The following is a 14,977-nucleotide window of genomic DNA, read 5'->3' as shown; positions in this document are numbered from 1 at the left end:
TCGAGGGACGCCCCTATCTATTATTGTCCCTGTTCGTAAATATTGTAGATACGGGTCTGATGCGCAGAGCAGTCTGAGTTACAATAGGGAAGCAGGTAGTCTCCATGTGACCCGTGTGTACATTTAGTGTTTTTGCTGTTTCCTCATTGTCTACTGCACTCACGTCAAATGAAAACAAAATTGATTTCTTTGGCTGGGAGCTATCATGTGAATTAAAATGCATTCACATAATTATGGAAGGCTAAAATACATTATTAGTTCAGATTTTATTTTATTTTATTTCCACCTTTCTGACAGTCAAGCACTAACTGCCATGCAGAACAATGAAGTTATTTTTATTGGTTTGCTGAAGAAATTTTCTTTTATTAATCTTTTCCCCTGAGGCAGTCAGTATATTTTTGAAACAAGGGTTTAATTTCAAACTATTGGCTAGTTTCAACTGTTCAGTGCATTTCAAGTGTACATTTTCATCTTCTAGCACGTATGGCATTATGTCATAACAAAGAACCAGACATGAGATAACAAAGTACTGGTACCCAAGGAAATTTACATCCCGAAACCACACTGAAAAGGTTAATATCAGGTCGATGCCTACTTCACTGGCAATCTGGGACTCATTTATAAATCAGCTCTTTGATGACGAGCCATTTAGAAGAATTTATAGCCCAGAAGATTACACTTATATGTCATTATTAAAAAATTTACTGGCACATTTGTGTGATATATCTTAAAATGTAATACGTGCATAAAAGACCAACATTATATGGGAAAGCTTAGCTTCTCTTGCAGCGCATTGGCCTTAGAGACCAATATTATATGTGAAAGCTTTGTTTTTCTTGTAGCACCATTATATATATTAATTTAAACCATTAACTTTTCCTGTTTGTGTGTTCGCACTACTTAGCAGTGATGTTGCTATTGGCTGATTACTCCACGTGTCCGAAGCTCTGAATATCCGCTGTCATCGGCTGGCGAGATCACGTGACATGAGCTATGACTGGCTTACAAATACGCATCGCAATCTCGATTTAAATGCTTTGGAAAATAACATTCGGTGTTTGGTGGAATTCGAATTTATACTATCGTAAAACAAAAATATGCACCGTACCTGTTACTGCACATCAAACACCTTTCCAAAAGGTGTTTTTTCCCCTGAGTTCTGTTTTCTGAAGCGCCGGGAAATTCTATGCTCATGTATAAAACCATAACCATTCAAAGGACTGATAAGTTATACAGTTCCGAGAGAAAATATGCTGTCAATTAGGAGGGAAAAACTATCTTTCCACCCGGGAAAAAGTGTATTTTTAACCGGGAAATCCGGGAATTTTTCTTCCTTGTCTGCGTATATGCCCCGAATTGGACAACAACAAATAAAAGCTGCAAAAAGCAACAAATAAGAGCTGCATCAAACCAGTCTCAGGACTGAAGACCACAACAAAAAATAAAAGTATTACATAATATTACAACTTTAGAGAAAATGTGTTAGTTTGCACCAAATTTAATGGTTGTGGACTGAGCTAAGAAGAAAACAATTGAAACAGAACACTGTCGGTGTCAGTGACAGAACACACAATATCAAAAGGACATAAGAGTGGAAACTCCAGCAGCTAAGAATGTGTGCTCTGACAGACCTACATTTGGAAGTGATAGGTCTGGCAAGCCAGCTTCTGAACAAATGAAATTGCTTTCAAACAGAATGGAATGATAAAATAAGGGACAAAGATCAAAAGAACTGAGTGGGATATCATCTATCCTCGTCAGGAAAATCCAAGCAAAAAACTGTGGTACTATTATGGGTCATCAAATGAAAGATCGTATGGTCGATGTAAAATCTGCTTCTGATCAGATTCTTCACATTGTACTAAAATTAAGTTCTTTCAAGAATATCAGTTTCACATGGTGATATCACCACAGGCTGGTTGTGAAGATGACCTTAAGGGAAGAGTAATAGAGGAAAGAACAGTTATCACAAGTGATATGAGGGCCGAATGGGGACTGCAAGAGATGGGTACGAGAGTATTCTGCGCTCACATGGGCAGCTCCACAAAAACACAAGGTAATAGACTCCTTGACTACAGTATGAGGAACTAACTTGTAGGGGTGAACTCTTGGTATCACAAACAAAAAAGGTATAAGATCGAAAGATATGGATGGGAATCTCTTATATAGTATATTTTGACTGACAAACAACAGCAAAATAGATTGCTAGATGTTAAAGTGATCACAGGTTCCTCATTGGCTGATACAGATTCAAAATGTTAAAACTGAGAAGGGCACAGGAAGAGAAACTCAGGACATGGAAACTGAAGGCCAGTGATAGAGAAGCAGAGTTGGAAGACAACATCAGGAGAAAAGTGGAAAGATCTGAAGAAAATCTTGTTACGATACTGAGAAGTTCTGTGGGGGAATCAGTGGCACAAAAATAAATGGAAGGAAATGCCATTGTGTAATGACAGAATAAGAACTGCTATTCTGAACAAGAACATGTTTACAAAATACTTCATTGCCCATAATAAGGAACTATGCAGTCACCAAGAAATATGGAGGATGTTAATGGCAATATGAAAATGATGTATGAGATGTTGAAGAGAGATAAGGAACATTACAAGTACCTAAAAAATGTGTGGAAAGAAGAGACGGTACCTGCTGACTGGAAAATGGGCATCATAATCCCAATTTTCAAGAAAGGGGAAACTGTATGAAATAATTGTACAGAGTAAGAGGGGAACACACTATGAAGAAAATCCCTTGGAAGAACAGTACGGATTCAGGAAGGGAAAATAGACAACTGCTTTAATTTTCTGGCCCCGCCAATTAATGGAAAAATACTAAGAATGCAACTGTGACTTCTTGTTAACCTTTCTGGATGCAAAGAATAGGTTCAATACAGTGAACAGTGAAAAGGCATCGAAACACTGAAGAAAAATAGAATACAAGATGACATGGTACACATAATCAAAAATTTGTATGAAGGTACCAACTGTAAACTTAAAACACCCATAGGAATGACACCACCACTTGGCACGAAATCTGGGTTAAGACAAGGCGAAATTCTGTCTTCTCTCCATTTCATTACTGTAATGCACAAGATCCACAGAAAAGTACATCAAATCCTTAAAGCTGATAAAATGAAAACTCTGTAACATGTTGTTGCTGATGCCTACATCTGTGGAAAAACACTAAAGAACATCTTCAAGATTAAATAAAAACCTGGGCAAAAGTTACTAAAGTATATGATCTCATCTTAAGCAGAAGAAAAGTTTGGTGATGGTCAAGAACAGAAATGGGCAATCAATGGGACATTTTGAAATGGATAGGAAATGGCTACAGATGACCCATCATTTCAAATATTGTGGCAGTGTTGTCTCTGATACTGGTTCCATAGACGAAGTAGTCACTCAGAGAATTCACACAAGTAGAAGTTTCTATCAAATAAAGACATAATATGGAACAAGAAAGAGCACTAAAATGTATCATCTGTGAATACCAGTACAAGGTTTGTTCATAGTGTGGTCAGAAATATACAAAGCAATAGCAATCTTACATGAGGAAATCTGAAAACAGGTCCAAGTTGTAAGACAAAATAATCTCGCAGCAGCTGAAATGGTATGATGTGTGCCACACGGACAATAACAAGCTACCAAGACTACAGTGTGATTCGAAACTGAGACATAAGACCAACTCTCTGGTAAAAGGAAATGGTAAAATCTGCTTCGAGCAAAGAGGGCATACCTGGGGCTCCTTATATGACTCATGGTGTGGGTGATAAGAGAGAGACAATAGTAATAAACTAATACAGAACCAAGACCTGTTTGGTGGTAAGAGATGTGTAGGCACAGCCTTCATAGAGTTGATTTTAAACCCAGAGCAATATTTTCAGTGGAGAGAAGTCATGTCACTACGGAAGGAATAGCTAATTGTAACAAATCTTGCAGCATGCCTGTGAATTGCTTTAATGTCTCCCTTAATTCCGACCCGGTGGGAAGACACTCAAGAAAGGGTTGCACAAGTACTCTGTAAACAGTCTCCTTTATATATGAGCTCTCTTTTTCAGAATTCTCCCAATAAACAAAACTCAACCATTCGCCTTCTGTACAACCAACCTTATATGAATATTCCATTTTGTCACTTTTCAACATTACTCCTAGATGTTTAATTAGCTTTACCGTCTTGAGCAGCACACAAGTAATACTGTATTTGAACATTACAGGATTGCTTTTCCTACTCATCGGCATTAACTTTCAGCATTTAGAGCAAGTTGCCATTCATTGCACCAAATAGAAATTCTGTCCAATTCATCCTGTATCTTCCTTCAGTCAGTCAACAATGACACTTCCTGTAAACAGCAGAATCATTAGCAAACAGTCGCAAACTGCTGCTCACCCTATCTGTCAGATCATTCATATGTATAGAGAACAAGAGTAGCTATCACACTTCCCTAGGGCAATCCTCATAACACCCACGTGTTAATCCTTTTCAGGTCAGAACACTTGTTTTGGCAAAGCGGTAACTGAAAGTAATGCCAGCTTGTAACTCTTGTAGAAGAGTGCATTACTCCTTCAGCAACTGTTTTGAAGGCATTAAGATTCAATTGTACTTTTAAAAAAATTATTGTTTCTATACAGTCTTGTTAATTTTTAAACAGGCTGCGAATGTTAGGAACTTAATTCACTGACCTACCAAAGCATGCTTGTCTCTATGTCTGAATGTACACTATAAAGCAGTCAGATGAAAAAAAAAAAATTACAATTTTACATAAACACCTTTTAGTAACTGTCAAGTAAGACTGTGCTGAGGTGCCACAGCCCATCATTCTTGCAAGTCTACAGGGTGTTACAAAAAGGTACGGCCAAACTTTCAGGAAACATTCCTCACACACAAATAAAGAAAAGATGTTACATGGACATGTGTCCGGAAATGCTTAATTTCCATGTTAGAGCTCATTTTAGTTTCGTCAGTATGTACTGTACTTCCTCAATTCACTGCCAGTTGGCCCAGTTGAAGGAAGGTAATGTTGACTTCGGTGCTTGTGTTGACATGCAACTCATTGCTCTACAGTACTAGCATCAAGCACATCAGTACGTAGCATCAACAGGTTAGTGTTCATCACGAACGTGGTTTTGCAGTCGGTGCAATGTTTACAAATGCGGATTTGGCAGATGTCCGTTTGATGTATGGGTTAGCACGGGGCAATAGCCATGGCGCAGTACGTTTGTATCGAGACAGATTTCCAGAACGGAGGTGTCCCGACAGGAAGACGTTCGAAGCAATTGATCGGCGTCTTAGGGGGCACGGAACATTCCAGCCTATGACTCGCGACTGGGGAAGACCTAGAATGACGAGGACACCTGCAATGGACGAGCCAATTCTTCGTGCGATAACCCAAATGTCAGCGTCAGAGAAGTTGCTGCTGTACAAGGTAACGTTGAGCACGTCACTGTATGGAGAGCGCTACGGGAGAACCAGTTGTTTCCGTACCATGTACAGCATGTGCAGGCACTATCAGCAGCTGATTGGCCTCCACGGGTACACTTCTGCGAACGGTTCATCCAACAATGTGTCAATCCTCATTTCAGTGCAAATGTTCTCTCTACGTATGAGGCTTCATTCCAACGTGATCAAACTGTAAATTTTCACAATCAACATGTGGGCTGACGAGAATCCGCACGCAACTGTGCAATCACGTCATCGACACAGATTTTCTGTGAATGTTTGGGCAGGCATTGTTGGCGATGTGCTGATTGAGCCCCATGTTCTTCCACCTACGCTCAATGGAGTGCGTTATCATGATTTCATATGGGATACTCTACCTGTGCTGCTAGAACAAGTGCCTTTACAAGTACGACACAACATGTAGTTCATGCATGATGAAGCTCCTGCACATTTCAGTCGAAGTGTTCGTAAGCTTCTCAACAACAGATTCGGTGACCGATGGATTGGTAGAGGCGGAGCAATTCCATGGCCTCCACGCTCTCCTGACCTCAACCCTCTTGACTTTCATTTATGGGGGCTTTCAGCTCTTGTTTACGCAACCCTGGTACCAAATGTAGAGACTCTTCGTGCTCGTATTGTGGACGGCTGTGATACAATACGCCATTCTCCAGGGCTGAATCAGCGCATCAGGGATTCCATGTGACGGAGGGTGGATGCTTGTATCCTCGCTAACGGAGGACATCTTGAACATTTCCTGTAACAAAGTGTTTGAAGTCACGCTGGTACGTTCTGTTGCTGTGTGTTTCCATTCCATGATTAATGTGATTTCGAGAAGTAATAAAATGAGCTCTAACATGGAAAGTAAGCGTTTCCGGACATATTTTCTTTCTTTGTGTGTGAGGAATGTTTCCTGAAAGTTTGGCCGTACCTTTTTGTAACAACCTGTATATGACATAAATGATGAATCACTGTGTAGGGTCAAGTTCTCCTCCTGCATCTGCTTCAACTCCACTATATCCACATCCCAACCATATACTCCCATGTATTTTGTCTTCTCAGGCATTTTATTTTCACATGTCACAATGTCTAATGAGAATTCAGGAGAAAAATAATTCCTGTTAATTCCTACACATAAGTAGATTTTACGAAATTCATTTCCACTGCCAGTCTTGAAATACGAATGAAGGGAAAAAAATGGGTGTCTGTGGCATAATATGTGACAATACACATACTGATGAGACAAAACATTATGACAACCTGCTTACTATTCCATCTGTGGACTGCAATACAACAGCGATTCTGCATGGCATGGGTTCAACAAGTCCTTGCTACATGTATGGAGCTGCATGGCACAAAATGTCTAAGGACACGTCATGCAATTACCGCAGTTATAGGCCCACAGTTTATGGGTGCGGAGCTGGTGTCCGATACTGACCAAGACATGTTTCATCAGATAAGGTGAATTTGATGGCCAAGATCAAGGTCCTCAAATTACTGTAACATGGTTATAGCCTCATGACATGAGCAATTATCCTGCTGAAAGATACAACTGCCATCAGGGAAGAAATCAAGCATGAAGGCATACAGGTAGTCCACAATAATTTTAACAGTACACAGCTGCACTGGTGCCTTTGATCATACTGGATATGCTAGCATAATGTTGCACTCACAGGCTTGCTTGCGTCCATGGCGCAGTGTGCATTTCGAGCAGACCCTCGCCAGGACAACAGTATATCTGAACATGTGACATGTGAAACAAGAACCCACCAGGTCTGACATTTATACTGATCTATGGTCCAGTCTCAACGATCTTGTGCCCATTGCATCTGTAACTGATGATGTCGTTGAGTCAACATGGGAACATGTAGGGGTTCTCTGTTGCAGAGACCATGTTCAAAAGTTGTGCATTGAATGGTGTGCTCTGAAAGAATTTTGCCTGCACCAGCATTGCACTCTGTCATCAAATCAGCAGCTGATCACCTCCTATCCTGCTTTACTTAGAGGGCAAGTCAGGATCACCACATTCTGTGTTGAGGCACACCATCCAATACACTTGTCTCCTGCGTGTGTTTTCACTTTCCTTCAACCACTTTCCATAGAAGCTCAAAACAGAAAACGCAAACAGCCGACCGGCTTCGGCATTTCTGAGAGCCTCATTACTACGAAGATGCTGGGCCATAACAACATGCTGTTTGTGAAAGTCTCTTATGTCAGTGGATTTTCTCATGTGCAGCCAGTAGTAATGCTAGAATGATTCTCCACTTATGTACTTTCCCTGACGCGTCACACTCGCAATGCCGCCTGGTGACTTTCTACCTCACAGTGGGCAGTGGTCACAATATTCTCGTTCATCAGTGTACTTTTCCTCAGTTACGACTTTACCACTGAACGTTCTTATTCGTGGGCATATCCATTATTCAACACTTCTACAGTTAGGTGAGTTATTACTCTAAATGTACAATTTTGTATCAGTTTCATTTTTCAGTATAAGGAAAAGGAAATCTGCAATGGGAGAAGGGAAATTTTCTGTTTTAGGTTTGCAGGTCATCCACATTGTAGCAATGAAATAACATACGTGACTGAATAAAAGAATGGCAAATATCTCACGCAAGTAATGGATCTGCAGTCACATTTATTTTAACTGTGTTTATATAACTGGCTTGTACTTCAAAGTGCATAAGAAAATACATGAAATCAATACAAAGTCACTACTGCAGATACAAAAATCAATTAAATACCAGGCTGAGAGATCAGAGAAAATATGAAAATTGAATGTGTATATTATACTCAAATACAACAACTGAAATAAAATCAGTGTACACTGTTTACTGTAAGCCATTGGCTTACAGAATAAAAGTGAGCAACAGTAGTATTTTGTTTTTCCTGCTATAAAAGTTTTTGTATAAAATATACAAATAAAAGTCCACATGAATAAAATGTACAATGGGTAAAAGCCTCATAAAAACAACATTCATCAATAACATTTACACAAATTTGCTTAATACAGTCATTTCCTGCCAGCTTTGTACATTGTTTTACAAGTTTCAAGAGCACTTAGCACTGGAGACCCAAGTGCACTCCACAGCCAACTTTCATTGCACATAATGTATGACATCAATCCGAGATCACTTCTCGAATTTCTCATGGTGTGACGCAGATGATTCGTAACTGGACAAATGATGCACCTGAATTCACTAGAAAATGCTACGTCTGAACTGTACCGTTCTCTATTTGTATAATCTGTCATTACTTTTCCTAGGTGTACTGAAGTCCAGTTTCTTTTATTGCACAGCAAACTGACCGGATGTCATTGTTGCGTCCCACCACATTTGTTAGTGCTACACTCTTTATCCTCACAGGAGTTACTACTTACACATTCACTGTTCTGCTGGAGGCCACACTCCACTCAGATCTGTAACAATACAGTAGAAAAACAAATAACATGTATATCATAAACACAACAAAGAATAGTATTTATTACTTACTTACAAAAAATAAAAAGTTTTATAAATGTTATTGTACAAACAGGAAGTAAGCATATTAATGTATTCATTGAAGCATTATACCAAACCACTCCAAACTGATACAAGGTCCTTTCATTTCTGTCTATTCTGCAGGTCTAGAGCTCTAGCATTACCTGTGGAAAAATACAGCACTGTCACCTGGCATACAACAAGGGATGTATGAATCCTGTGGTACAGACACGTCTAAAGTACTAAGCTCCCGAGCCTTCAGCACTTTAATGTTTTTGGATCACCAGAAAAATGATGGAAAGTCAATAATAATGTAAGCTATCTTAACTTTCAGCAATGGAGCTCAATATTGTATACAAGTTTTCATACTGCACCAGCAGAACTATGGAAAGGAGTCAGAGAAAGATCTGAGCTGATTCCATAGTCAATGTGGACATATAGTAATAAAAATTAAGAACTATCTGTAATAACACACACTCCGGGTTGGAATGTGTGTGTGTGTGTGTGTGTGTGTGTGTGTGTGTGTGTGTGTGTGCGTGCGCGCGCTCGCGTGTGTGTGTGTGTGTGTGTGTGTGTGTGTGTGTTATTTTTCTTCTAAAAATGCTAAATCTGTAAGAGACTTCCTGTTGTGCCAGCCTGCAACTCAACATGTCACCTTTAAGCTGAGTAGCAATCTAATAGATATTCATGTGAACCAAAAAGAAGAATTATGGATTAAGGACACGGAAGAAATTCTGAACTTAAAAAATTTTTTGCCCAATGGGGAGCCATTCGGAATCCAGAAATAACCCCCCCCCCCCCCCCTTCCCCATTGAATGGATAACCCTAACAGCTTGCAATTTTCACTGTTATTATCAGCTATGCTTAACAGATCTTCCAAGGTAGATTTTTCATATATCTTTACTGGCTTGAACATATCAATATACAAAATATGTTGTTGTTGTGGTCTTCAGTCCTGAGACTGGTTTGATGCAGCTCTCCATGCTACTCTATCCTGTGCAAGCTTCTTCGTCTCCCAGTACCTACTGCAACCTACATCCTTCTGAATCTGCTTAGTGTATTGATCTCTTGGTCTCCCTCTACGATTTTTACCCTCCACGCTGCCCTCCAATGCTAAATTTGTGATCCCTTGATGCCTCAAAACATGACAAAATATGTACCAGTACTGAAAACTTTAGAAGCTGTAATGTAGCTTGTGAATGAGTGGTGTCTGAAAATGCGTCACCACCTCAGTTTCCTTGCCTGAATTATCCACCGAGAAAATAATATTGTACAGAAACTCAGGTCGGTGCAAAATAAATTTTTAGTTCAAAATTGTATCTGGCTGTATTCAAAGTTAATTGCTGGCCATTAAAATGGAAATAAATAACAAAATTTTAAGTAGCATGTGTGTGTGTGTGTGTGTGTGTGTGTAGGAAGAATACATTATTATTTTTTTTAGATGATTTGAAGGTATACATGGTGCGAAATTTTGTACACACAGCTGCCATCTGTAGCATCAACAACAGCACTGATTGAGATGAGCACTGAGTCAAACTGAGCTCAGATGGGACATTTACTTGTGGTCTTGCATTATTCTGTTGAAAGCTAATGTCACAGAGACCTTGAAGACAGGGCACAGCCATCAGCCTTTACATGTCTGAAACGTAATGTCTGCTGTCCCAATTACCATAAGAGTGAATCAGAGGTGATAATTGTTGAGTACTCTATGGTACCCCATAACATTACTCAAGGTGCTGAATCAGTACGACTACCGAATTCCGACACATGCTGGTAGATGTTTCTCCTTCTTACACAAGGCATAGCACAATCACACAAACAAAAAACATTCAAATACAATTTACAAATGGGAATCTTGTTACAAAATCTTTCATTAAACACAGACTGTAGGTGGCGTTACTCCTGCTCACTTTATGCTGTTGCACTGAAATGTTAATCACGCTATCATTCGAGCTTTTTGTAGTACATTTTATGACACTTTGATGTTTGTTGTATGCTTTCTTCACTGTGTTCCAGTTTTAATGGCTAGTAGTGTATTTAATAAATTAGAAATTCTTGCATTGAGATTACAATACATATACTCACTCACAATTTTTGCTTAAGGGAACCCAGCACTGAGCAAATTACCTATGGGTGATCATAATAAAGCTGGTACCCATTTCTCAAAAACTATTTGCTCAAATCACACTAAATTTGAAACTTACATAAGTTGTCATATTTTCTTCAAAGCATTTTAATTGTATGACAGTATCATTGTTATCAGTAGAAATTTATCGAAAGTATGAGACTTAAAAAATTGGCATTTAAAAAAGTATTACCAAAATATGTATTACACCTTTTAATTGACTGTCATAATTCTAGGACACTTTAATGAAAATGATGTATTTAATTTCTGTGCCTAGTTTCACTGACACACACGTATTAGTTTCGGGGAAAATTGTACCTAAAACTAAAAATTTTATACTTCCAGGAAAATGCAATTAAAGTTTTTTGGTATGATATGTTCAACTTAGAGCCCACAGCTCCGAGTCTAGTGATCAGCATTGCTACCTCTAGATCATGGGGTCCTGTGTTTGATTCTCAGCCAAGTCAGAGATTTTCTTTGCTCAGGTACTGGGTTTGTGTGTTGTTATCATTTCATTCATCTCACTTTCACTGACGTGCAAAGTTGTCGAAGTGGCGTCAAACAGAAAGACATGCACCACGCGGCCAAACAACTCCATAAGGTGTCTCCCAGCCAAAATACTATACGATTTCATTTCATTTCATTTCATTTCTTCAAAGTTAAAATTTGCCAGGTACAACACTACCAACAGGTTTCTATATCCTACAGCTTATGTTTGGAGCCTCTTTTTAAAAATCTGGCCTCTTTTGTCATCTGTACAGCACTTTTCTTGGCCTCCCACACCCTCAACTGCTAAATTGACAAGTGCACTCTTCATGTTCACTCCAGGCTCTATGTCTGTATCACTGAAAACTTCTATCCTGCTGACTGACCCTTCATTGAAACACAATATTACATCCATGAAACCAGGTTTTAGGGATTTGAGGCACACAAATACTGTTTTAGGCAAGCATTTCAACATACAGGATGCTTTGGACAGAGAGAATGATATGGCTCCTCGTCTGTAGCAACCCTGTGAAAGAGGAGGGGCCACACAGCTTCCCTCATTTCTTCTAAATTATTAGTCTTTCACCAACCTCCTACCTAAATGTGTTTGGGCACGATCAAAACATTCAAGTTTCACAATGTTCAGTTCTTTGTTTGGATTATATTGCACCACACACTGAAAAATCTTACTGTCAAAATCACCCATATACCTGGCACAGTGTACACAGTGTTTCACCTCTGAATGATTGAACTCTTTGCCTACACCAATAACTTTCATTTCTCCACTGTATCAGCCAGAAATTTTCTCTCATCATTACATAATCGTATCAGGACTTGCGCAAGCATTCAAATAATCAAGAACTTTCCCAAACTGAAGAGACAACACCTTGAGAGAAGTGTGACCTTTCTTTTGCCATACGCCATCAAAATCTGCAGAATGTCTTTTGCTTAACTTACAGTAGCACACTAGGCATCAGCTCTCATTGATTCCAAACTTACTTTCTCCACTTTTGTTCAACAACTCCAAATAAAAATTGAATTTTCTCAGTGGAGGTGGCAAATCTATTCCACACTGTGTCTGTATAACCTTGTTGCCTTCGCCAATACATCTCATTCCATACACCAACCTCACACTTATGCTGTGCATCCATGTATTTGTTGTCTTACAAGTAGAGGTCCCAAGTAGTGGGATCACATTTTTGAAACCGCCTATAGACTGATGTAGGTTAAGATCCCAGGTATCACACCCTGCAGCCATTCACCCTGATGGGAGGAGGCATAAAAATAAATAAATATTCAGAATCTGACATTACACTCGTTAGTTTTAAATACGTTCTGATGAATGGACTGGCTGTGTAGCATAATGGACATGGTAAGGGCCTCACATGCAGAAGATTAAATGCTTAACATTTTTTAAAATCTTTGTCAAGTAAGTTTGATCATCATTTTTATTCATTTATCAATAATTGATTTAAATGTAATTTTTTATTTCTATTCCTTTGTCATGTCATTTTAATCACAGTATGAACTTTTTTATTTGTTCTCATTTTTTATTTGCATCATTCTTCTTCCACTCGGAATGTTTGTGAATGTGAATTTAATTACATTTCAACATTTGAAAATGCTGTTCTATCAGCTACAAACAAAAGACAAAATAATCTATTTCTATTGACTATGCAATATCTAATTCCCCAGCTCATGAGCGTATTAACAGATTATCGACAAATGCTAATTTAAAAAGAGGTGATTTATCATATGTACGGCACTACAGCACCAGAAAATGGGCTTTACTTGCAACAGAACCCACAAACTATATCTGATTTCTAGGTGGGGTGTGTATGATACTGCAAGCAGACTGTAAAGCAATTCACTTATCATTCTCTTTATAATTCTAATTGTTATTCTTATTTTTTAAAAAGGTGTTAAGAAAATAAGATCATAAGGCTGCCATCCTTTATTGTGAAGATCAGTAATAAATGTGATAAGACAACATTATCTGTTAAACAAGTTCTTACACAAAAAGGACTGGAACAGAGTCGAAATGAAACAGTTGAGTGTATACTGAATCCCTAGTTTAGTGCTTTTAGCATTTTTAATACTTATTCATTAAAAGACCTCTTTCAGCCAATGGAGAAGGTTTTAAAAACACTTCTGCAGTGTGGAAGTCAATATCTTGTGTGCATGTGTGTGAGTAATATCATCAGTTTTACCTCAGGTGTTCTTGTTTCAGAAATCTACAAGTAGACACTCATTTTCTGTTCCATGTACTGTTAATACTATCATATTTCAATTTCTTTACTGTCAGCTGTAGAGCAGTAAGGCATAAATTATGTACTTTTATTGTCAATATCCAGTTAACATACTGAGAATTGCCATCATGCCTTTTTATTCTACTATTTGATATTGTAACTATAGTTTTTTCTCTGCAGCTCTGGTCCAACAATCGTAACTCTTGTTTCTACAGCACAGTAGTAGTAAGAAGAAATGGAAGTGAATATGTGAGAATAAAATATATTCTAACAGAAAATTAGGGGAAATGTGTATTTCAGGCAAGTTGTGATAATGTAAGGGAGCATTTCTGCTTATCTATGTAACTGGTGGAATTTATAGACAAGTTGTTGCAAAGAAATAAATTATTATTATAGTAAATGTGTGAGAATGTGGTACAAAGGACTGAGTGATATTGAAGTTCTTAAGAATAACAACAGAGTGATAGTTACAGAAAAAATCTGACGGAATGCTAAGTTCATATCTTGACAAACAGCACGCTATGAAACAACAAGTCTTTACCTTGGTGCTTGTTTCAGTATGTGGGTTGTTTGAAAGTTACCTCCCAGCAACATCATCTCAAAAGTATGCAGTTTGAAATATGCTTTGCCACTTACACAGGGTGTACATAAAGTCTGGGAACACTTTCAATTATTTATTGCACATAACTAAACATTGTACCTGTGTCATACATACTGCATTTTGAAGAGCAACTCTGAAAGTTTTTTTTACAAATATTCGATATGTGAACCACAAGTGACCCGGCAGACGTCAATATGGTAATCGAATTCTGCCATACCCATCCCAGCATGGCATCATCGACTGTGGCAGTCGCTTCCCATATTCTCTCCTGGAGCTCTGCTACATCATGTGCTAGAGGCGGTACATACACCAGATCTTTAATGTGTCTCCACAGAAAAAAGTCACACGGAGTGAGATCTGGTGATTGGAGAGGCCATTTCATGAAGCAGCTCGCTCCGCACCTAAACTCGCCATGTTTGCGACTAGCACTGACTATCGGCAAATTACCAAACTATGCTGTGGCAGTATACATGGGGGAGGGGGGCACTTCCAGGGTTTCTCTTCAAAATGACATATGTATGGGGGCTATTCAGAAAGTAGGGAACGTTTTGGCATTAAAAAAAAAAAAAAAACTAAGTACAAGAAATACATTTTATTATATACATCTGAA

General features: G+C 38.6%; 2 protein-coding genes across 6 annotated transcripts in view; one reads left to right on the top strand and one right to left on the bottom strand.

Annotated features, from left to right (window-relative positions):
• LOC126416026 (PSME3-interacting protein) overlaps window positions 1-14,977 on the top strand; it is a 112,702-nt gene that overhangs the window by 82,724 nt on the left and 15,001 nt on the right. The window contains exon 8 of one of the 4 annotated variants that reach the window (XR_007575396.1): window positions 9,051-9,219. The exons of 2 other annotated variants lie outside the window; for them this stretch is intronic. The gene's annotated coding sequence lies outside the window, so the exon portion shown is untranslated. Of the gene's footprint in view, window positions 1-9,050; window positions 9,220-13,946; window positions 14,072-14,977 lie in introns of those variants that run through there. One more of the 4 variants, XR_007575395.1, reaches the window with a different exon arrangement.
• Window positions 8,196-14,977, bottom strand: part of LOC126416025 (embryonic polarity protein dorsal-like) — a 98,182-nt gene continuing 91,400 nt past the window's right edge. For both annotated transcript variants that reach the window (XM_050083476.1, XM_050083475.1), the window contains exon 12: window positions 8,196-8,845. The gene's annotated coding sequence lies outside the window, so the exon portion shown is untranslated. The remainder of the gene's footprint in view (window positions 8,846-14,977) is intronic.

This window comes from Schistocerca serialis, chromosome 8 (genome assembly GCF_023864345.2).
Source record: "Schistocerca serialis cubense isolate TAMUIC-IGC-003099 chromosome 8, iqSchSeri2.2, whole genome shotgun sequence".
Taxonomy (NCBI): Eukaryota; Metazoa; Arthropoda; class Insecta; order Orthoptera; family Acrididae; genus Schistocerca; species Schistocerca serialis.
This window is presented reverse-complemented; position numbering and strand designations above follow the sequence as displayed.